The sequence below is a fragment of the Rhipicephalus sanguineus genome, chromosome 8 (assembly GCF_013339695.2).
Source record: "Rhipicephalus sanguineus isolate Rsan-2018 chromosome 8, BIME_Rsan_1.4, whole genome shotgun sequence".
Classification (NCBI taxonomy): Eukaryota; Metazoa; Arthropoda; class Arachnida; order Ixodida; family Ixodidae; genus Rhipicephalus; species Rhipicephalus sanguineus.
Genome location: NC_051183.1, coordinates 84797063 through 84820531, shown reverse-complemented (window position 1 = coordinate 84820531; position 23469 = coordinate 84797063). Strand labels below are relative to the sequence as shown.

General features: G+C 46.4%; 1 long non-coding RNA gene across 1 annotated transcript in view; it reads right to left on the bottom strand.

Annotated features, from left to right (window-relative positions):
- The window catches only part of LOC125759564 (uncharacterized), a 30724-nt gene extending 12866 nt beyond the window's left edge, over positions 1-17858 (bottom strand). The window contains exons 1-3 of the long non-coding RNA XR_007417166.1: positions 17733-17858; positions 10209-10261; positions 2552-2632 (exon numbers count right to left, since the gene is read on the bottom strand). This is a non-coding gene — a long non-coding RNA (uncharacterized LOC125759564). The remainder of the gene's footprint in view (positions 1-2551; positions 2633-10208; positions 10262-17732) is intronic.
- Positions 17859-23469: the final 5611 nt, after the last annotated feature.

Sequence of the window (23469 nt, the reverse complement as noted above, 5' to 3'; positions counted from 1 at the left end):
TGGATAGATACCGAAAAAGTGTATGGGATGACACCAATGCATGATAAACATAAATGACAGGTCACGCATTGTATATACCAGAATATACGTTTCGTAAGCATGATATATACGAGATTGTGCATGCATGCGTGCATGGCAAACATGCGATTTATGGTCAACTAGATGCCATGGCATGAATGATTTCATTTGACGCAAAGACAAACAAGGCGACGTATGCAGCTCTTTGCTGGCTGCTTCGCATTACATCGATTCCCACAGTGCGTGGGATGTGCCGGATTTTTTCGATTTATTTCTCTCATGGTCTTTCTATTTTTTCTATCTCTTTATCTCTGCTGCTTCTTTCTTTCGCTTTCTTCTTCTTTCTCTCTCTTTCTCTATCGTTCTCTGTCGTTCTATCTTTTTATGTCCTACTCCCCTTATTTCTCTCTATTTTCTCTGCCTCTTTCTTTCTATAGCTTTCTTTCTCTCTCTCTTAGTGAGCCAGATGTGAGTAGTAGGATTTGTGCAAATTCAGTGGCCCATATCCGTTGATCATGATAGTTTTCTGATAGGCCACAAAAATAACGGCTAGCTCAAATAGTTTCGCTGTTAAAATATCCGTAGCGGAGACATCCAAATAAGTTTGCAGAAGGCTCGGTCACAGCAGAGCTGGTGAGCACGTTTCAGCTTCTGTTGTTAACCATCTGTAGAGAACGCTTAAGCGGTCATTGAGCGCGTGCCGGCTCATGGTGATGATAATTTTCTATTTACGACACACGGCAAACCTCGATCACAGCAGCTCTGCTGTAAAAGTCACAGTTTCGCTGGAAGGGCGAGGCAGTGAATGCGATAGCAACAAACTGCAGTGTCATAAGAAGTAAGGCCAGCAGCCTACTCCTTTAGAAGGAGAGGTAAACTAACAAAACGTTGGCGTAAGGAGATGCGGCCGCTATAGTGCGCGAAGCGACCTTCGTGTTGTCTATGGCTCCAATGAAAAAAATTTCGATGACACAACTACTACAAAGCTATGAGCCATCTGCTGAACCCTGTAAATATACAGCGCGCGCAACCGAGGGCGACACACACTCTCAGCCGGTCAAAGTACGAAGTTCCTGCCGAAGCCCCGTAGCCTCCTCTCCCCCTAGAACTCCTACTTCGGCGCGTTTTTTTCAGCGATGGAGACGGCCGGCACGTTTCCTCGGTGCTTGAGCCGCGATCGCTATCGGAGTTTTGAATTTCGATTTGACGGTGCGCGAGAGCTCGACTGCATTTTAAAGCATATTTTGCCATACTTTCATTTTATGTGTAACACACACACACACACAAGCGAGTTGAAAAGCGGCAATTTACGTGGAGCTACAGTGAGCACACGGCCATGCTTTGCGTGGCATAACCGTCTCATACACGCGAGTAGGCCGTGATACGCAGTAAGCTGCAGTTTTTTATCAGTAACACTGTGACGACATTTAGCAGAACCACGGCGCATTTTCCACTTTGTTTCCAACAGCAGCTGCCGGGAATCGCCCCTCGTCGGGTTCGGGACTATTTTCCCCGAGTACGCGTGTTCCCACTCATACTGCACACGATAGTACGTCATCTCGCTATGCATAATCGCGGTGCCACGTCGCAATTACCGGAGAGTCCTGAGCCGTATTTTGTACTATCTGTAGCTGCATTTCTTTTCAGTGCTTCAGACACGTGATATTGTCACGTGGACGTGACTGTGAAGTACGCAGAGCACAAGCTGGTATAGATGATAACTCTTTACTGGGCGAACTTGTGCCCAGCAAATGAAGAGTCAAGTACAAGCAATACGCACTGCACACTGACAACGGCGATCACCGGCTTCAGCCTTCGCAAATCTGCTCGTTGTGGAATGCGTCGGAATTCATAAATGCCTCATCGAATCTTTGAGCATTACCGCTGGCGCTCGCGTTAGCTCGAGAATAAACAAGGTTACTCGCGTCCTGCGTGTAATCTTGACTAAACGATCTCAAACAATCGCGAAGTTTCCAAGCAATGCGCCGTGGCCTGCGATGAGCGCTAGTAACAGTTTCTCGTGGGTGAACTCCTGCGCGAAATCTCAGCAGAACAATCGCGAAGCATCGCAAGCATAGCGGAGAGGCCAGCGCCGAGTGGTGCTAGCAGATCCTGTGGGTTAAAACCCGATCACATCAAAATAAAGAAATAAGGGCGCGTGGCAATATTGATAACGATTTTTCATGTGCATTGCAGTTCTAATCAGCGCTGATGGCCCTGTACTGTTCCTGAAAAGTGCTTTTTATTTAAAGCTATGTATGAATTTTGCTTTGCTTCGGTCAACCAGCTGAAGATGTTCAGGAAATGCGCTTTCCAGAACGCTTTGTCGTCGCTATAATATATATATATATATATATATATATATATATATATATATATATATATATATATATATATATATATATATATGAAAGTTTGAATGTGAGAGGACAAAACATTCGATAACTTCTGCACATTTCGAAGACAAATATTTGGGTGTAAAGGATCGACAGAATTCGGGAAAGGCAAAATGGAAATTACCGAAAGAACTTACCCTCTTAACTTGGTATGAGTCCATGCACATTTGTATCGGCGCATAGCAGGCAGCCTGGCCTTTCATGGTCAGGTTTACCGCCTTCAAAGAAGAGTAACAGTATCGGTAATTCAGGCTTTCAAATTTCCTGACCGAATCGCGTAGCCTAGATGCGAGTAAACATATCAATTAACGTATCGCTTATGCCCGTTGGTTTATGCAAAAATAATATTAGTGGATTGTGTAATAAAGGTGATAATTTACCACACAGCTGTGGGTAGGCCTAAGCTGCAAGGGAAGTCAGCAGATATGTCGATGGAGGGGCAAATGGTTGTGGTCCGTGTACTTAGATTTATGTGCATGTCAAAGAACACTAGTTGATATAAATTTCCGGAGCTCTCCACTACGGCGTCAATCATAATCATATCGTGGCTTTTAAGGCAGCAGATATTCGTTCGCGAGGCACGAAAAATTTTTACCAGGACAAATATTCTATCAATTCGCGAAGACTTCTTTCCGAAAATATTCATGAATTAAATTGAAGATTGGTGCTGCGCACGATTGGATACGTCTTCGTCCTTTGACGAGCCTGTCATCATTTTGCGTCTTCCACAGTATTCATTTGCTAGAAATGTGGTATTCAAGATTTTCAGCTGCAAGATTGATAAACGTGAGAGACTGGGGCGCTAGTGCAGTCTCCTTTTGTGTGAGTGTACTTTCCTTCAGCACTTTGTTCATATCTACTTTTCTAGTTATGCGACCGTTTTTTTTAAATTTTGCCTTTAAGGTGTGAATGCGAGACCCAGCAATCCATTAGCTCGCCTCACCTCTTTGGCTACCACGAGTACTGAGCTTTGTAAGAGAACGCACTCTAGATTGAAGAGAAAATAACGTTTTACATGAGGAATTTGCGAGGATGGGCAAGGAACAACGGTAGTGAACATTGCTATTAGAATACAAACAGCGCTGACAACTGCAATAGGCAACAACAACAATAACAACAATAAAAACACATCAGGAAGTGCTGACGGCCACTTGAAAGGCTCTGTTAACGCTCGAAGGCTTTTGAACACTTACATGAGTAGGAAATAAAAAAAAGCCGGGAAATACAAAGACACACACAAGAAGAAACGACAAATAAAGAAGTCGAACGCGCCTTAAGTGCGAAGAAGGCGAATTTTTCCGTCTCTTATACGCAGTTATAAGGGCACGCTAACCTCAGGTGCGACAAAACTAACTTAACCGGCGTGAACTACAGTTACTGGCAACTGTAGTTGGCACCTGTTACATGGTAAAAGCAGTCGATGGTTTTCGACTGTGAAGCAGGTCACGAGACACTCAGCTTCACGAATAGAAATATAAAGGTTTAGCTGCTTTTTATAAGTACACTGGCAAAAAAAGTATTTGCTTCAAAATAAATAATTCCTATTTTCACCTTCAGTCCTCGAGCGTATTGCATCAATGGTTTTGACACTTTTTGGCATACATTAAGGCTGGTCTCGCAACTACGGGCGAGTTCACCTCGCCGTCAGTGCGAAAGCCAAGACAGTCCAAACCGTGATATGTATACTGTCACCGTGTTTGGTGCGATGTTTGTTTTGCCGTACTATTTCGTGTATCAGTGTCTCTGCTGTTGTGAAAGGCCTGTTGACAAACATTTGGGAAGACGTTTCGACCTCCCTTCGAGCCACGTTACCATCGACTGGCGCCATGGGTGCCGCCATTTTGTAAATTATCGTCCCTAACTGAGGTGGTAAACCTCAGTTAGGATCAACCACGGTTATTGGGATAACTGCAGTTTAATTGGACGTGACTGCGGATTAAGGGAACGAAGGTTCATCGTAACTGAGGTTAGGGTGCACGTGTAACCGCGCTATTAGATCCGTATGTCGGTCCCTCATGCACGTTGGTGTGCGCTGTCATGAAACGCTGCTCAAGGCGGAAAGTTTTTTCCCGGTAAGCCCTGAGGCTGCGTGAACATTCGAAATTCGGTTCAATGCCGATGGGATACGACTGACCCACTAGTAAAATTTGCCGGCAAGGTAGTTGGTGATACACAGTTCATAGGTATAACAGAACAAGCGTAACAGACAACCAAGAAGACACAGCAGAGAGTACTGACTTCAACCGGTGTCGGGTCATGGTTTATTGTCGGGTCATCTTTCCTGTTTATGGAAAGCCATCAGTATCAGACAAGATATTGCCCAAAAAGAAAAGAAGAAGAAAACATGAAAAACATTTCCATAAACGTGCGCCACTGCATCATCAACTCCAGAACACAACGTGTACCTCCTATGTAATGACAACACAGGGCAGCAATTCTTGGTTCTTCTGGATTTTCTGTAACGCATAGAGTTTGCTCAGGCTGTATAGGAAAATGTGGGCCGAAGTAGCGCCGACCACAAGGGCACCGCCACTACACTACCGTTGTCATTGTTGCCTGCGAAATTTACAGAACGGCTAAAATTCGCACTACGCAACGCTACTGGTGTTGCAAACGCGGGCGGCTAGGCCGCTCCGCAGTGAACGGACAGGCGTCGACCAGCAAAAGACGTGCGTTTATTCGAAGCACGCTAACTTAAAGGAAACGGGGTGGGGGAGAAGGAAGACAGAAAGATACGAGGCATGCGCAGCGTTCGACTGCGCATCAGCAACTGGTGGCCTGCAAGTTGCAGCATTTCCCTTTTCTTAGAATCCATAACGCTCCACGGGTTTTCTTTCACGAGTGGAACGACGTAGCTGGGGTTGAACATCTGCTGCGACGTCCGGCGGTGCTGACTGAAGGGTTGTAGTTCCGTCACTGGGCTGTGCACCAGTTCCCTCGGAGTCATTGTTTGACATTGTAGCGGATGGTCTGTCTGGCATTCGTTTGCGAACTTGGTCTGCGTGACGGTGCACGATACCATTGTCTGTCTCTACAGACACCACTCTTGAGCCCTCCGTTGACTTGACCTTGCCCGGGGTCCACTTGTCACCGGCACCGTAATTTCGAACATACACGGCATCACCTGGCGCGATCGTCCATTGCTCGCAGTCCACCACTGTCGTCCGAGATGCTGGCGGCTCCCTGGGAGGAAAACACATATCAAGCCTTGTTCGCACTTTGTAACCCAGAAGCATTTCAGAGGGGGAAAGTCCAGATTCTTGCGGCGCGTTCCGATAATGACATAACAGCCTCGCCAACGATTTGTGAAGGTCTGTCGTACCCGCCTTCTTCAACCAGTCTTTTACAGTGCGCACCGCGCGCTCGGCCATACCGTTGCTCTGTGGGTGGTAGGGAGGGGTGCGAATGTGAATGATGCCATTTCGGTGCATAAATTCAACAAATTCCTGGCCGACGAATTGCGGACCGTTATCAGAGACAACTGTGCGTGGTAGCCCGAAACGGCTGAACAGGGTGCGCAGCGCATCGACAGTGCTCCGGGATGTTGCCTGCCCCAAAGGAATGGCCTCTAACCATTTACTGTGAGAGTCAACGACTATCAACAACATCTTGCCCTGAACAGGTCCTGCGAAGTCGACGTGTAGCCTAGACCATCTCTCAAGCGTTTCAGGCCAGCTTACTGGCTTCTGTGCAGGTGGCATTGGTAACGCCTGAACGCAGCTTCTACAACTCGAGGCAACTCTCTGAATGTCGTCGTCTAGCCTGGGCCACCAGAACTTTGACCTCGCAACTGCTTTCATGGTAGAAACCCCCTGATGGGCAGCATGTAGCAATTTCAAAAGCCTCGTTCGGACAACGGAGGGCACTACAACCCGGTGGCCTCGGTACAGCAGCCCCCGATGAACCGAGAGCTCGTGCCGCTTTTTGTGGTATTCTGAAAGGTCTCGCTCGTAGCTACTTGCACCTCTTGGCCAGCCATCGACGACATACCTGTAAACCGCAGCAAGCGTGACGTCCGCTGCCGTCGAGGCTTGTAGTTCCTTCACTGGAATAGCCGGTTCGTCCCACTGGTGTAGCAGGAGCACGCACTCAGTCGAGTCTTCCTCGGCACCGACTTCGTGCTGCAAAGGTTGAGGCAACCGACTCAGTGCATCAGCATTTACCAGCTGTTTACCGGGCTTGTATTGCAGGCGATACTTGTAAGCGCCTAGGAGGAGCGCCCACCTTTGAATTCTTGCCGCGGCCATTGCGGGTGTTTGACGATCTGGCCTTAGTAAGCCGAGCAGCGGCTGGTGATCAGTAACAAGAACAAATTCTCGTCCGAGCAGGTAATCTCGAAACCTTGTGACACCAAATACAAGTGCGAGTGCCTCTCGCTCAATTTGAGAGTAGTTTTTTTCGGCAGCTGTCAACGTTCGGGATCTGAATCCGATAGGCCGCTGCTCACCGTCAATGCGATGGAAGAGAACGGCACCAATGCCGTACGGCGACGCGTCGCATTCTAACAGAAGCTCCCGGTCAGGATCGAAATGGGCAAGCACAGGCGCTGAACAAAGCGAGTCTTTAGCACTCTTGAACGCAGTTTGTTCCTTCGCACCCCACACCCATTTGGCGGCTTTTTCCAGAAGCTTGTACAATGGTGCTAGCATCGTAGACAAGTTAGGCATGAACTTGTTGTAAAACGTTATCTAGCCTAGGAATGAACGAAGTTCACTGACGTTCCGCGGCTCCGGAGCTAATCTGATAGCCTCGACGTTTTTCTCGATTGGGTGTAAACCCTTCACATCGATACGATGGCCAAGATAAGCTACGGATGGCTCATGGAAACTGCACTTGTCTAAACGCAGCTTAATGCCATGTTCGCGGAAGCGCTGTAACACCGATCTTAAGTTTCTGTGCTCTCCATTCTTCTCGGACACGAGAACGTCGTCTAGGTATGCCTGCACTCCCGTTAGGCCTTGCAAGATGGTTTCTATGGTTTTCTGGAAAATTGCGGGAGCGGAAGAAATACCAAAAGGCAGCCGGTTGTATCGAAAAAGTCCTTTGTGAGTGTTGATAACTGCCAATTTACGGGAATCTTCGTCCAAAGGTATTTGGTTGTATGCATCTCTCAAGTCTAAGATGCTGAACTGCTCGCCACCACGCAAATTAGCAAACATGTCATCTATCACGGGCAGCGGATAGTGTTCTACATCGCACGCGGGGTTTAACGTGACTTTAAAATCGCCACAAATTCTTACTGCCCCATTCTTTTTTAGCACCGGGACTATCGGCGTGGCCCATTCAGAGTGCGATACGGGTGATAAGATTCCTTCGGCCACCAACCTGTCTAACTCGTTCGAAACTTTTTCGCGCAATGCAAATGGAACTTTCCTTGCCTTGCAAAATTTAGGCGATGTTCCATCCCGGAGAAGAAGACGCGCTGGTGGTCCCTTGACGAGCCCAAGGCCTTCTGTGAAGAGGTCTGCGAACTCTTCTTTGATGGTAGTGTCCGTGCTCTTCGGAAGGGTGAGTGCAGCAACATGACAGAGGGAGTGTCCTTCGGCATTCAGCTTCTGTAACAAGTCACGACCACAGAGATTAGGACCATGGCAGCCTAACACCACTAAACTGCACGGAACGGTTGCCGCCTTGTAGGAAACTTGCAGAGGCAGCACTCCGAGAATTGGAAGCTTCCCAAGATAACAAGACAGCTTGATCTTTGATGGCTGTAGCTGTGGCCACTGCTGACGGTGGGCTTCGTAGACGTTCTTCGGTACCACACAGACTGGAGAGCCAGTGTCTATGTCCATTTTTATTTCCACGCCATTCCACTTGAAAACTTCTTGAATGGGTGGTACCAGCGTGCTAGCAGTGGTTACGGACCAAATTTGCGACGCATCACTATCGCTTTCACCACTTGTGCCCGGGGCTATCGCGGCCATCGTTCGGTTCGTTGGTTTGTGCTGTTCGCACATCCGTGCCAAATGCCCTTGTAGGCCGCATTTGAAGCACCTGCGCTTGCGAACCGGGCATGCCGTATCGCGGTGACTTGATCTACCACAGCATTTGCACTGTTTTTCATTGTTGTGACGTTCAAACTTCCGAGTTGCCGACTTCTGCTGTTGCTTTAACCTTAGAATCTTTCCTTGCTCTGCTGACGTCGTGCCCATAATTTCCGCATCTTGTTCTGCGCTTTCTGCTGCCAGCACCAGTAACTCCGCCTCCTTCAGAGTCAATTCTTTTTTCGACAACAACTGCATTTGCAGATTCTTTGATTTCACTCCGCACACTATCCGGTCCCTTAACATCCTTTCCCTCATTGTGCCAAAATTGCAGTTTTGGGCCAGCTTCCGAATTTCTACTATGAATGCATGAACTGACTCGCCTTCCTGCTGACATCGGTTAAAGAACCTGAAGCTTTCTGCAATTTCATGCGGAGTGGGATCATAATAGTCATTCAGCACGTTCACCACTTGCTCATACGTTGCCTTGCTCGGCTTCTCTGGCGCAAGTCTTCCACACAGAATATCGACTGTTTTCGATCCTAGTGCGGCTACCAGCAGTGCTCTCTTCTTAGAATCATTAGTAATTTCATTCGCTTCGTAATAAGCTTCAGCTTTGATAAGGTAGGACGACCACTTATCTCTGTCTTCGTTGAACTCCGGTAGCGCTTGACTCATGGTGCTCCGCGGGTCCTTTTTGTCGTCTTCGTCATCCGTGAGAGAAGTTCTCGTCGCCACTGTTGCGAACGCGGGCGGCTAGGCCGCTCCGCAGTGAACGGACAGGCGTCGACCAGCAAAAGACGTGCGTTTATTCGAAGCACGCTAACTTAAAGGAAACGGGGTGGGGGAGAAGGAAGACAGAAAGATACGAGGCATGCGCAGCGTTCGACTGCGCATCAGCAACTGGTGGCTTGCAAGTTGCAGCAACTGGTAGTTGTAATATAAATCGAGCACATGCGTTCTTACGCATGAGAGACGTGCGAGCAGGGTTTGATGCTTATTTGGAATATTTTGAGGGAAGAATAAAGGTTGTTCAGGTCATGTACTGCGCGCTAGACTCGTGCCGCAGGAAGGAGTAATTGCATGCGCTTTTGCTACGTGACGCCACCATATACACTTGAGTTAGATGCTGCGGGCGATTGCGCGTCTTCTGAATGGCATTTGACACTTGGAACGTACTTACAACTGTACTCAAGGTGGCCTCACTTTCATTAGCTCCGATCAAAACTGAATACTACTATCAAGTCTTGCAAGCGTCTCAGTAGCTAGTAGCGTTCGCATGGTAATGTAATCGCGTCTATGGCGGCGGCCTTATGGTGGGAAATTGTAACACAAGGGCTTTATGGGGAGCTTTTCCTCTAGTAATCCTATGTTGTTACGTCTGCGCTAATATACAACACCAGCCGTGTTGCGCTACTATATAAAGCCGTTTAATGAAAGCGGTTGCTCTTGCACTGCAGTTGTCTTGCAAGGAAACGTTAAAGCGTACGGAATGCTGACTGTCACACTTTTTTACAGAGCGAACTACCACTGTCAAGCAGCCGCCATAGGGCACGTTGTTCTTGGCAGTAAAGTCAACCATCGTTGCGCATGTTTTGCTTCCTTCTTCACTTTGAGGGTAACTCCACGGGTGCATTGAATAAGGGATCATTTAGACCTGCCTTTCCATTTTACTTGCTTGGGAATTAGCGTTGGCTCTCGGTTTCCGTGTCCTGTTTCTTTTATGTTGCCCCGTTTTTAGCGCTCTTTGTTTCCCAGCCATGTACCAAGTAGCTCAGCAAAGCGCGGTTTGGAACTGGAGAAATCTTACACATGTGATGACACCCACATCAAGCGGTACGTTTTCCAAACAAGCCTTGGTACCTGCAAGAAAAACAAATATAAACGTGAAGTTTGACAATGAATCGTTGTAACACATCAAATAAGATCTGTAGGGTTTATGTTATTGAACTCCCCAGTGCCTGTTTTCTTTCTATTGAATGTTCCTAAATGATTGTGAATCACCATGTAATGTAATAAAAGAGCGCTTGGTGAAACAACTGCACGGTGAAAGCAAGATGACAACTTCTTGCCCCCATTACGGCAGTGATGCGGCAGCTGGTGATTTTGAATTTCCCACCTTGAACACTGTCCTCTATATAAGTTTCTTCACACATACCCGGTATCAGCACGAAAAAGAATATGCCACATGCTGAGATTTTGCAAATCGTCCTGGAATACATCAGCAAGAAATGCCCATGCTTGGCTCACATCTTTACCGACGCGTACGTCTTGCTCTGAACATAGCTTGTCATGTGGTTTATGCATATAATCCACTGATCAATATTTCTCTTATCGCCTTGAACGGTTATCACGAAGCACACGAGCTGAAGTGCATGCGATAAAAAAAAGCCATTCTCTACATCCAGCGGCAAGCTCCTGGATTATGGGTCATCTTAACATATTCGAAAAGAGCCCTACAGAGCATGAGTAACATCAATGCCACTCGTTAACAATATCCAGTGGCCCGAGACATCGGTTACATCCACCACATGGCCATTGTTTCCGGCACACTGTCATGTTTCAGTGAATCCCTGGACATTGCGGCGTGTACGGAAATAAAAAAAAACTGATCTGGCTGCCTTAGAGGTTTATACACTAGGAAGTTTTGGCGAACACACTTCACTAAACGAGATACATCAGCAATGACAAGAAGTATGCCCACGAAGAAAGGAATCGCTAATGGAATATTTCGCGTCAAGGTCTTTTTTTTTCCGTTCCATAGACCCTTTCCTAAAATCAAGACTTCCACATCGCCTTTCAAGTCACCCTGAGACACTCTATCACTGACTTTGCCTGAACGCAGCATTCAGCAGTACCTTTATGTGCCGCCTCGGTTTGACCATTGGCCCATACTGTGAGAACTGTGGTGCATTTTAAACAATGCGACATATTTTTCTTATATTTCCAGGCATACAAAGAAGAAAGAACTTGTCTCTAAAGTAGAATATGCTAGACTTGCCAAGCTCTGCTATATCTCGGGAAAATACTTGGACCTGTGCTTTCTCCTTCCCAGCAGCGTCAAATCTTAAAGTTTCTGTTAGGTTCCCAGAGAACTTAACTGATAAACTGTAAAGTGACTTATATCATAACGATTACGTACTCACATGTGGTTACCACGATCATGATATTTTTTTTTCTCATTTTCATTTCCTGCCCTCCTCCTCCTAGGGTCTTTCTGTTCTCAATCCCCTTCTCTTATACAGAGCAGCATGGAACCACCTTTATGTACGCCGGTAGTCTTCGCAATTATTCATTAAAGAAATTTATCTTTCTTTCTCACCTGCACGACGCGAACGTAGTAGTTTCGAAATGCAGTGTATATTAATAACGTGACTTCAGTTGACATATGTGCACATATTGCTATTTCGTGTGTTCCTTTATGTTTCCTATATATACTTAACTTTGTTTTCAATTGTGTAAGCTTTACCACTGCCTCCCGACTGAGCATTAGGTTTGTAAGCTCGCCAAGCCACCCTTGGGCAACTTCCATAATCTACAACCCCTCCATCTGTCTTGCAAGATGAGAAAATAAAATTGAAATTGAAATAATTTACGCTGCTGCGGCTCGCGAGAATACGATCATACACCTAGTGCATGACTCGTATTGCAGTGTGATAACGAAAAAATGCTAGCGTACATGAATGACAAAGGGTACCTTCGTGCGTTGAGGGACGAAAGTACTGAGACACCGGTTCTCATAACCACACAGAGCTTCAAATTGATTCTTTTTTTTATTGCAAGGTAAACTAGCCGTGAAGGCATAATATTTTGTTTGTATGTGTGTATCAGATATGCGCCATTAGGCCGTCGTTGTGTATGAAGTGAAGTAGTGTCTTGTGGAATTTGTTATTATGTTTCCAGCGGTCATAACTGGTCATGCCATCGTAGCGAAGGTCGGCTTGGTTCCGTCTGCAACTCTGGGCATGTCCATATAAGATAGTATGCAGGTGATTGCATCACTGGGATAGAACAGTACGGACACGTAGCACCCAGTAGCAAATGCGACAATTTCCACGTTGATATGACAGCCGGTGTAAGGGCCACCCTTGCCCGAAGCCTCCTAAGCACGACTTCTTCCGCCCTAGTAAGATGAAGGGGGATGGAGCAGACACACGGCGGGATAAGAGCGCGTGTATCCTGCCAGAGAACATTTTTACGCGCTCGGAGTGACGGTAGGGATTGAGGGGGAAAGGGAATGGATGGAAGATCTGTATTAGGAGGCCAGTGTGCCTGCTCGTCAGCAGCAATATTGTGAGGGTTTGCAGCATGGCCTTGAATACAATGCAACCTGACGCAAGTAGCTGTATTACGATTCATGGTGCGTATCGCCTCGCATATTTCCTACCCCTTCTGAACTTTCTTGTGTTCTGAAATAGCCGCTAGAGAATCAGTGATGTTGTCAAGTTGCTTAAGTGTGGGCAGCTTAGGGGTGACATCTTGCACAGTGTCATGGATAGCTTGAAGTTCCATTACTAGAGGGCTTGGTTCCGTAGATAAATAACGCCGGTGACCACTGATGAAGTTGTGCGTAGTACTCAGGAATGATGTCCTCCCACCGTTTGTAGTATAGCAGCACTTGAATAGACTTTGCAGCCGTTAGCGCATGATGCTTCGGTGATGGTGCGTTAGTCAATAATACTTGTTGTATCGCTGCGTCGTAACTTCGTTCACTTATTAGTTGTGATGGTGGTGAATTCACAGGGAGGCACTGGATTGGGCTCGTCAATGCGAGAGCCACCTTGAAATTGTGCATGCAACGCAGCAACAAAACAAACGGAACACCGATCTTGAACCACTTGGGGACTACTTGACAAGCTGGGAAGTTGCACCTCATGGGTGGGGTGGGGAGGGGCGGGGGTATAGGAGTGCGGGGCGTAGATATGCATGACGTCATTTTTATTGAGGCACTCTCGTGTGCATTAAGGTCGCGGTTCGTCGCCCAGATGTTTCACGGACGAAGGCTGGCCGCTGCAACCTTGCTGTTACAGAGAAAGGCAGAAAAGGGTTTTAAATTGTGGCGCTATCGTAACAGCGTCGAGTGGAGCTCGCTTAGTACAGAGATGCAACAGCTGCTATCTTGTTCCTTGCTCGGCGGCCAGCGCCGGGACTACCTCACGCACTGCGGCCTCCGAGTTCCAAGGTTAGGGAATCTATTGGTCTGCAGTTGATAAACCGCGCCTGCGTATCAACCGCGGTTTATCCGCAGTTAGTCTGTGGGAGGCTGGACGGCAAAGAAGGTGGTATCGTTTATAGTAATCGACAACGTATATCCTAGAGAGCTTAGGGCAGGGGTTCTCAAACTTTATGGCCTTGGGGAACCCCAACGGCTTTTCCAGAATGCCGCGGAACCCGTAACTTCTTGAGCATGAAGACAACTGAAAGCGGGGAGCAGGGAATGGGAGAGAGGAAGAGATGATAACGCCTCTCGACGCGCGTAACCACAGTAATAATACTGCCCGCCTTGGCCTGTTCTCTTTTTTTAACACGAAAGTGTTTTATGCCGGGTCCACCACCACTAACGTATTTCCGTCACGGATACGACGTTGTAAAATATACATTAACAGATAGCAAAGAAGAAAACTAGAAGAAAAAGTTCCGTTGCCAGGTAGTCGAACCTACGACCCCTCGCTCTGCAGCGCGAAACCACTCGGCCACAGTACGTACGTTCTTCAACTTACTAACGGCGAGCTATTTATATACACCATTTACCGTTGGCGGTACTCAGAGCTTGGTGTCTTCAACGTGTTCTTGTTATCACTAGCGAGATGGCGCGACGAGCGCGGTGGGCGCGCTTTAAAAGGCCTTCGCCCCGCGCCTTGCGATGCGAGCGTGCCTCTATAGGGATTGTTTCACGTGCGCGCGCGCTTATCTCGTGATGAGGGCGGTTTGTACGTCTCGTCCTTTCCCCACAAGTTTCCGTTGACGTTAAAAAAAGCCTGAAGGTCACTGCAGTGGCCGCGTTTGCGAAAGGAGCGCGCTGCTCACACACAAAGAAGTAACAGTTGTGACAGTTGTTAGTTCGTGCTCGTCCTGTGTATCTACTTTTCGTGCGCCCTGCTTTAGAGCGCGCTGCAAGTTTCGAGGTACTTGCCGTTCTTCGCGTGACATTATTGTTTGTTGCTACAGCATTCATTCCTTCGCCCTTGTGGCGAAACAATGCACAATAAACGCTCAAATAGCCCTGTGAAGACACGTTTCACTTTCGTGTTATGCCGATTCCTATGAAAGTTGGATCAGCAACGCTTTTTTTTTAAATATCGAAGGCCATCGCCGTTGATGTAGAATCCCGAGAATAGAGACTTGCGATTCCCCCCCGCGAGTCGAGTAAAGCGCCTGCGCACCGCGCACCGTAAGTAATGTGTTCACGTAAACGAAGCGCCGGACGTACAGAGGCATATTTCATTTTTTTTTGCAAGAGAAAGAAGGGGGCATATGCCCCGTGCACAACGAACGGCCGTCGACCGATAAACCGGTCATAAAGCTAAGCCTTAATGCTCGTGTAGCCCGTAGCCGGCATGAAGCGACGCCTCTTACGCGTATCAAATCGCTCATTGCGCGTTTTGATGACAAAACCGACATAGAACAGTGGCAAATCACAGTGTATGAAAATTGTGCCACGCGAACGCCGACGCGCCATGAGCCACGAATAAAGCGCCGAGGTGCGCGTTAATGTCGTTTGAGCTGGTTTGAACGATCGCGAGCATAAATTACTAGCGCTCCGCGCGTTTTGTCACCACGGGTCCGCAATTCGTGCAAGTTTCATGGCGCGCGCTTGGCGACCAGTCTTTAGTGCTGCTATCACGTGCACGTGGGTCTCTCGCTACCCGCAGACGCCTTATGTGTGATAGCTTCGTTAAATTGTATGCAATGCAAATTTACTTATCTAAGTAAATACGTTAGTTGCCAATGGGGGTAAAACGGGAGTGGATTTCATTTGTTCTGGCGGCTCTCGAAACCCTAAGATGTCCTTCACGGAATCCTTGGGTTCTGCGGAACCCAGTTTAAGAGCCGATGGCTTAGGGAATGCAGGAAGTTTCGTAGCCCTCGAGCAAGCGATACCATGTTGCCGCGAGGAGTAATGAAGTCTAGAACTTCTTCCTGGTCGAGTTGGTGCCTATGTGTTATATAGATCTGAATTATGTTTTTTAATAGCTCCTTTGATTACATGTCTGATGGCACGCTTTCACGCCACGGCGCATATATTGAAGCTTACTTTGATTTCCAGCGGTGACCTTCAACAAACAGTGGGTAGTTTGCGCTCCTCTGTCTCTTCTTTATCCTTCCTTCATGTTTCAAACATTGCGCCAGGAATAACACGGTTGACGAACATGTGCAGTTAAGTGCCGCCACGCCTGACGATGGCGCCATGAAGCGGTCATGCGTAGGGTGCCTCGATGCCAGCGTTCCTTCGTAGAGGGTAGTGACAAGTCCGGCAGTGCCGCCATGCTGTGCGGGAGCACGCAGGGATGCGCTTAACTGGGAACACCAAACAACGCGAAAGCACAACACACAGGTGTGGCCGCGTCCAACGGTTCGACAAAATAGAGTCTTCTAGCAAATTATGGAAACATGGTACGCGAATACGGTAAGGAAGTATGGTAACGCTCCACCTTTCCCACTTGTTTTGCTTAACCAACACCGTCTAGACTCTTAACCCGCTCCCACTTCCAGTGAGAGTGCGCCCTCCGAGCGACAGGCAACAATGAGGCGTAATAATCCCACAGTAATTATTGAAAAAGTTTTGTGTTGTGGTATTGAGGTGCCTTCACCGGCAAAAGTACAACGAGCGGGAAAGGAGGAGCACAACCGTATGGCTATACCGTATTTGCGTACCGTATTTTCGTTACTTGCTAAAAAACTCTAATATGATGGCGCCACGGTCAATGGGTGGCATCACCCTCACGACAGGAGGCGCCACTGGCATGGAGACAGCACATGTGTATTTTTTTCGGCCTTTTCAGAAGCGTCGGTCAAACCAAAGCCTGTGTGAGCCCGAGAGCGGTTAAATGATCACGCATAATTTGATGTGCTTTCACATAGTAAAAGTGTCGATAATTGCCGCCTCTAACATGGCAGCGTCATTATAAAAACGACACCTTCAGAACTCCAGTGTGCGTTTCGCTTCAGAAAATGACTATAGGTGGTGCGTGCTAATGAAGAAGAAAACAAAAATTTCTCGCGTAATATATCGCCTTGTTATCACCGAAGTTAAGTAAATTTAGAGAATATAATTGGAGCTCACAAAATACCAGAATAAGGTATCTATTTTTTCTGTTTGTATCAATACCTTCTCTGCATCGTTAGTGTGCAGGTACCCACCGCAGTGGTCTAGTGGTCATGGTGCTCGACTGCTGACACGAAGGTCGCGGGATCAAATCCGACCGCCGCGGCTGCATTTCAATGACGACAAAATGCTTTAGGTCCGTTCGCTTAGGTTTAGGTGCACGTTAAAAAACACCAGGTGCTCGAAATTTTTGGAGCCTACGGCGTCCCTCATAATGATATCATGGTTTTAGGACGTTAAAATCCAACAATTATTATTATACAGCAAGAGTGCACTTGTGCTTCAACAACCTTTAAAAATGTTGCTAAGAATGTAGCTGCCAAAGAAAGTTTGCAACGGCCACTGTGAATTCATTTAACAGCCTGTTACTAACATTTTACTAGCTGCCTACGAATGCAATGCACAGCTGCACCTGGGTAACATTTTCCTTGCTGCCTACGAATGCAATACACAGCTGCACTTGCCATAGATGCACAGCCATAGTGCCTTTGATTCTTTCACATTTGTGAATACAGCTATGTGCCACCCTTTGCGCACATGTTCGCGCGTACAGGGGTGTTACAGGTGTGCGCGACCACAACTACAGTTATTTCAGGAAATACATACCCATAAATGGGCAGAATGTGGAGTCCTCCACATACTTGCTACGGATATGTTTAAAGGCTCTAAGGATATATTGTTATTGCCATGCTGTTCGGCGCTGCTGCGTGATATCTTGCTGTCTCTGGTGTACATTTCGGCACATTGGTCTGCAGGTATGTTTTGTGCCATAATTAAAATAAGCTAATGAACACAAAACGTTAGCGCAGCTTGCACTAATTCGCGCAAGCGTGGGTCGCAGCAGAGCTGCTGGGCACGTTTCAGCTTCCATTCTTGACCATCTGCACGGTATGTCTTGGTCGGTGAGTGAGCGCGTGCAGGTTCATGATGATAACTTACGGCAAAAACTCCTGTAAAACTCCTATAGCGCGTACGTGCCACATAAACTGAGAAAATCGCACTACTCACCACACTGGTCGACTAAAAATTAACAAGGGAACACACTGGCGCGAAACAGCGATGAAGATTTCTGTGCAGACGTAACCAATAATTGAGGAAGATCTGAACGAACAGTCGGCATTAAACCAATCATAAACACCGGGGCCGCACGTCTGAGCGTTGTTAAACATCTGCGCAGAATGCTTTGGTGGTGCTTGAGCGCGTGCCGCTTCATGATGATGAAATTTTTTTATCTACGACACACGGTAAACCTCGTCCATAACAGTTCTGCAGTAAAGAAACTGAAAGTGAGAGTGGCGAATATAATTTTTTTGTCTGGACATTCTTGGAAATTCAAGCGGCCTGTCGCCGGCTCATTGTTATAACCGAGGGGGGGGGGGGATTTGAGACGTTAAAAGGACAACGTGGACTAGGGCAAATGAACGACAGGCGCTTACTTGCAACTCGGGTTTATTGCGAAAGCCAGAAAGAATGCGTACACGAAGAGAACAGCTCCGGAGGCCAGGATCAACACGTGCAATGACTAAGAGTGACAACTCATCAGAACCCAAAAGCACGGAGGTTAACAGAACAGGAGTAAGCAAGATTAGACAGCGGTGAAATCATGGTGGCCACCGCGTGTGCCTCAGGGTATGAGACATGCTCACTTTCATATTCGTAAATGAGGTATTCATAAGGCTTACAAGGCGTTGGTGCCGCTACAGAAGCCCCGCTAGCGTATCGCACTCTCGTTTAGCGGTAGAAATTGTTACTAACTTTAATGTTACTGGTGTAATTGTCACATATCTTCCTGTCCGTACTTGAGCCTTGTGCAATCCATTGTCTCATTTTTATTTTTTTGCTGCATCTACCATTATGCTGACGTGTGTGTAAGATGGCCACTTTGTTCTTAGCTATTTAATCAGCTTTTATTGCCTGGTCTCCGGCAACATTATTTATACTGCTGCTGCAAAAATAAAACAAAGAGAGAGAGGAACAAAAAAGCTGAAATAGACTCCTATATGTGCTAACCTGTATGTAGAAACCGATTTCTTCAAATTACGACAGCCTTTGCTTTAAGTTGACAAAAAAAAAAAACACTCAGAAGGAAAGTCGCTCTTTTATTATGCTGCTGTATGTGGAGCGGTATTATGAAGAAAAATATCATTTTTACACAGGAAAAAATATTGTTCTGTCTGCTTCAAATATTGCTAATAAATTCAAACGAACTCGATTTACTCCGTTAAAACAATTATTTTGTCCTTCGCACGCAGTACGCAGCCGTAAAAATCAGGTATTGCGTACATCCACTGTGAAATATTCCTATAAGTGTTCGGCAGAGCGCTTTCTCGAGCATAAAGAAGGCGAATGTCGCGCTAGGGAACTTGAGCCTCGCCTGTAAAACCGTGCTTCAGGCAGTATTGCTACTGGTCAGCGTCTTTCCAGAACAAATGTGGAAGCATTTACTGAAGTAACAGTGTGACACCTGCTGCGTTAGTAAGGTGCACATGGCTTTTATTGAAGCAACTTCCATGTACGCCGGCTATGAGGGCCCTGCGATAACAATTGTTTCTTTCTATACATGAGTGCAATAGGTGAGTTGTCGTTAGCGTCGCTTAATACGGTTGTCCTGCGGATCGCTGTCAGGATTGGCGGATGCTTTGACATCGCAATTTGACATCGCAACAACTCCGAGCTTATAGACGAGAGAGTGCTTTCTTTCTCGCCTTTACAACCCTTACTACAGGCTACATATCCTCCTCACCACCTATTCCTTCATAAAACAGGTGGACAATGTCAGCAGTAAGCTTTGAGACTATCAGGATTTTGCGCTTTTAGGATCAAGAGCTTATTTCCTCATGACGTTACGTGAACAAATTGCTGGCGTCATGAATTGTGGAGAAAAGACGGGAAATGCCAGGAGATAATTATGAGCTCGTCTTTTGTATTTTCAGAAGCTGTTGAGGGGCCCTTTATTTAAGAACGATTCCGTCTGGATTGGTTAATATAGGCAAAGTTTACAGGCACCCATTACGACGAAAACGATATGTAATCGACATGGCTGACTAAAACCGTCAGTAATTGAAACTCGGATACAAAACGACTTATTTTCGAATCCTGCTTAGCAAGTTTTGAAACTGATACAAGCTTATTTCTTAGATTCAGAAACCGGAGTCATTGTTAGGTTCTTAAAATGGAGAGGGTGCCCTTTTACCACCACCATGCGCAGTGGTCACGGAATGAAACGCGACAGCAATATAGGTCACTATAACAACAAATTTGCTCGAGATTACCACGTCACGTCGCTAAGAAAGTACCAAATAAAGGTGACGCAAGCAATGATAAAAGTTCGCGACCCAATGTAAGCGTCAATTTGACACGGAGGGCGAACGGTCAGAAACATAGTAAGTGCATTAGTTAGACCCGAATTGACTCGTTTATTTTTGTGGGCAGTGCACAATTCTGATGACCACAGATCCTGAAGTGCCAGAGAGAGCGACATATTGCCGGCAGTACTCCACGAACGAGGGCTTACCCATGGAGCACCCGTCTTCGTTGCAGGCCATTGGCGATGTGCATATGCCACTCGCCGCAAGAAACGATGTGACAAGACCAACAGTATACGCCATGACGACGCTGTCACTAGAGCAGTGCTCGCGACCGCCTGCAGTCCAGTTCTTACAAAAAAAAGCTGGGTAATCGACAAGCTGTTCCTGACGACGAAATAGCGTGAGCTGTGTCGATGGGTGCGACCTTCCTCGAAGACCCGAGTCTTCCGTGCTCGTTATTTTTGTTCATTCTCGGGAGTTGGTCGCGTGCGCACTAAAGTGGATATGTGAATTTACCTTTTAGTATAATATTCTCGCGCATTGACATTTTGTATTTCTTAGCTGGATATCTCACGTACACCGCTGTGGAGAGGGTGATCAAATTGCCAGAGTGAGGGAAATCTTAAAATGCCCGAGAACCCAATAATAACAAAAATACATTGCTCTTCGACATTAATCACAGGAAAGCGCTGGGCCGCGCTTGGTTTTAAGAGCACAGCACATTTCAGTTATTTTGACGCAGTCCAAAAAATAGGTTCGGATTAACCCAATTATAACTTGATTAATGAACGCGAAAGCCTTAGATGCCTCATAAAGCACTAAAATTGACCATCGGCGGCGTCGGCGTCAGCACAAGGAACGCAAAAAATCACCACGCGATGACGCTACAGTATGACGTTAACATGACGTCACAGATCGCAAAATTTTCTGACGTCACATAACCCGACGTCGCATTATGAAGCCATCACGTGACATCGTCGCTTGTTCAAGTGTGGGCAGATCACGGAGGCTGTGCAAAACCAGGTGAGGTGCAGAAGCTTTCGGAGGGGGGCGGGGGAGGATCAATACATCGACGGAGAAGAAAAAAAAGAATATGGCTTTCGCCTTCGACTCGTCATAGGCGAATGCGTAAGGGACCCTGTAAGTAGAGGCGTTGGGAGAAATTTTTTTTCTGGTCGGTGGGGGGGGGGGGGGAGGGTGTTGAAACCTTCCTACATTTATGTTCGTGCGTGTGCTTGTACGTGTGCGTCTACATATACACTTGCAAAATTGAAAAATTTCGGGGGGGGGGGGCAGGTTTGAACCACGCAGGCCCCCCTCCCCTGGCTATGCCTGTGAGCTTGTTTTCATTATCAGATATATCACATATATAATTAATACCGCCATGGCACCACGGGGTGATTTAGAAGGCATTGGTAAAGAGCTACTGTTTCAACTCAACAGAAGTTACTCGTGTGACGTATATCGCGAAATTGACAGATACAGTTCTTTACATATGGCAATTAAGCAGACCTGGAGAGGCAAGTAAGTAATAAAGACACGCACGAGGAAGCGCCATGGGCGTCCCTTATTGGTCATACCGCAATATACACACCATACAATTCTTTTTAAAGCAGAATAAATTTGGCGTCTCGAAAAGAGATAAGATAGTTGATAAGCACATGTTCCATATCTGAAAATTTCGTGGGGAGAAGAAAGCCAATCTCTGCATGAACTGCAGTAGGATAGAACAGCATAGGCTAAAGCTTAAAAAAAGGCATAATTTTTTACGAAATTATACGTCTACGATGAGTTTGTAATTACATTTGGCGGTACGTTAAGAAACCTTAGGGATGAATATTAATACGCAGACCTATACTAGTTTGTATCATCATAAGCCATCTATCACCTTAAAGCAATAATTGTGTTTGAATCAATCAATCGATAACTGAACCAGTTGATCAATTAAGGAATCATCACCATAAATGAAGTGTCTGAATAACTATTCATGCTCCTATCATTTTTAAATAAACGATATGCTTACAAGAAACCTTGCTGAATCGTATGGGAATAACTTCTGGCGTGTTCATATCGAGCAGACAGGGAGAAAAGAAACCTAGGTGGCGTCTAAATAGTCAATACTATATTCGCTGAGCATGACTTGGCAATGATTTATGGTTATTTGCTTCGTAGCATGACCATCGACCTAAAATGTTAAGCGTAGTATGTATGTGTCTCTATGTTATTTAATCTTATTTATTAGTTTATCGCCCGACTAACATGATCGACCTAAACTATCTGGAATTGTGAAGCAGCACCTACACTGAATTAGTCTCAGGCACATCAAGGAGTCTCTAACTAACTTGTGTAGAAGGAACACAATGTTCGGTGGCTAGTAGTAATGGCGTATACTTCCCACATCGCGTTATCTCCTCATGACGATGTAATAATATACACGAGCGAGATTGCGCGGCATGTAGACACCGGTAAGTTGTGAAAGCTAGCCGTTTTGCCAGATGCGGCAACATAATTTCATGTCAGTCAGTATGGTAGCATAATTTTTATTATCAACCATTTTTAAGAACACTATTCAATGATCCGGAAATTGCAGCTGGCTTGCAGTTTGGACTAGTGCTTACGTCGTTTCAGCGCTTTTACTGTGCTTTTACAGACTAGGCTGGGTTATATTTGTTGACAATTCAGTAGCACGGCGTAGATCAGTTTACCTATACACAGTCCACTGTACTGATAAAACTCGCTAATGCAGTGAGATGATGATAATAGTTTCTGCGGATTATTATCCCAGCTGCTCTGACGTTGACTATTCCAAGTGCGAGTTTCTTGCTATATGTATAAGACGTTTTCAGAAAAGGTGCACATTGTGAAAATGTTTAAGCCCGAACACTTAGTTTCGGTGGCAGAGGGAAATAAAGGTTCTCCTGTGTGCATTACCACATTAGATGGATCTGTAATTTCGCTCTAATAAACCGACCACAGATCAGTTGCTTGTCAATGCGAAACATAGAGCTGTTCCAGGAAGAACTCAGTTTCAGACAATACAAGAATAAGTTTCTGTCGGCACCCTGCTGAACAAAGGCATGAACTTTCTAATCAGGCAAATTTCCATTTTCATGTCTTCAAAAATCAGTCCCGCCAGAGGGCTTGCGCCAGGGCTGAGTAATTTCCCCTCTGCTCTGCTTTTTAATCTTGCATTGAACACCCTGCCGAACGCCCTCGTATGGCGGAAGCAATTCAACACTCCCTCTATGCATATGGCCTAACTAAATGGACACTTGGGCTATGAACTGCAAGGGAGCAGGACAGTGTGAAACAGGGGTCTCAAACACGAGGCCCGCGGACCTTTAGCTAGCGGCCCGGTCAGAATACGACTATCTTCGTCCCATGTATTTTTTCGTAAGTATATGTTCAAAAGCTGCACAGACATGATTGGTCGCAAG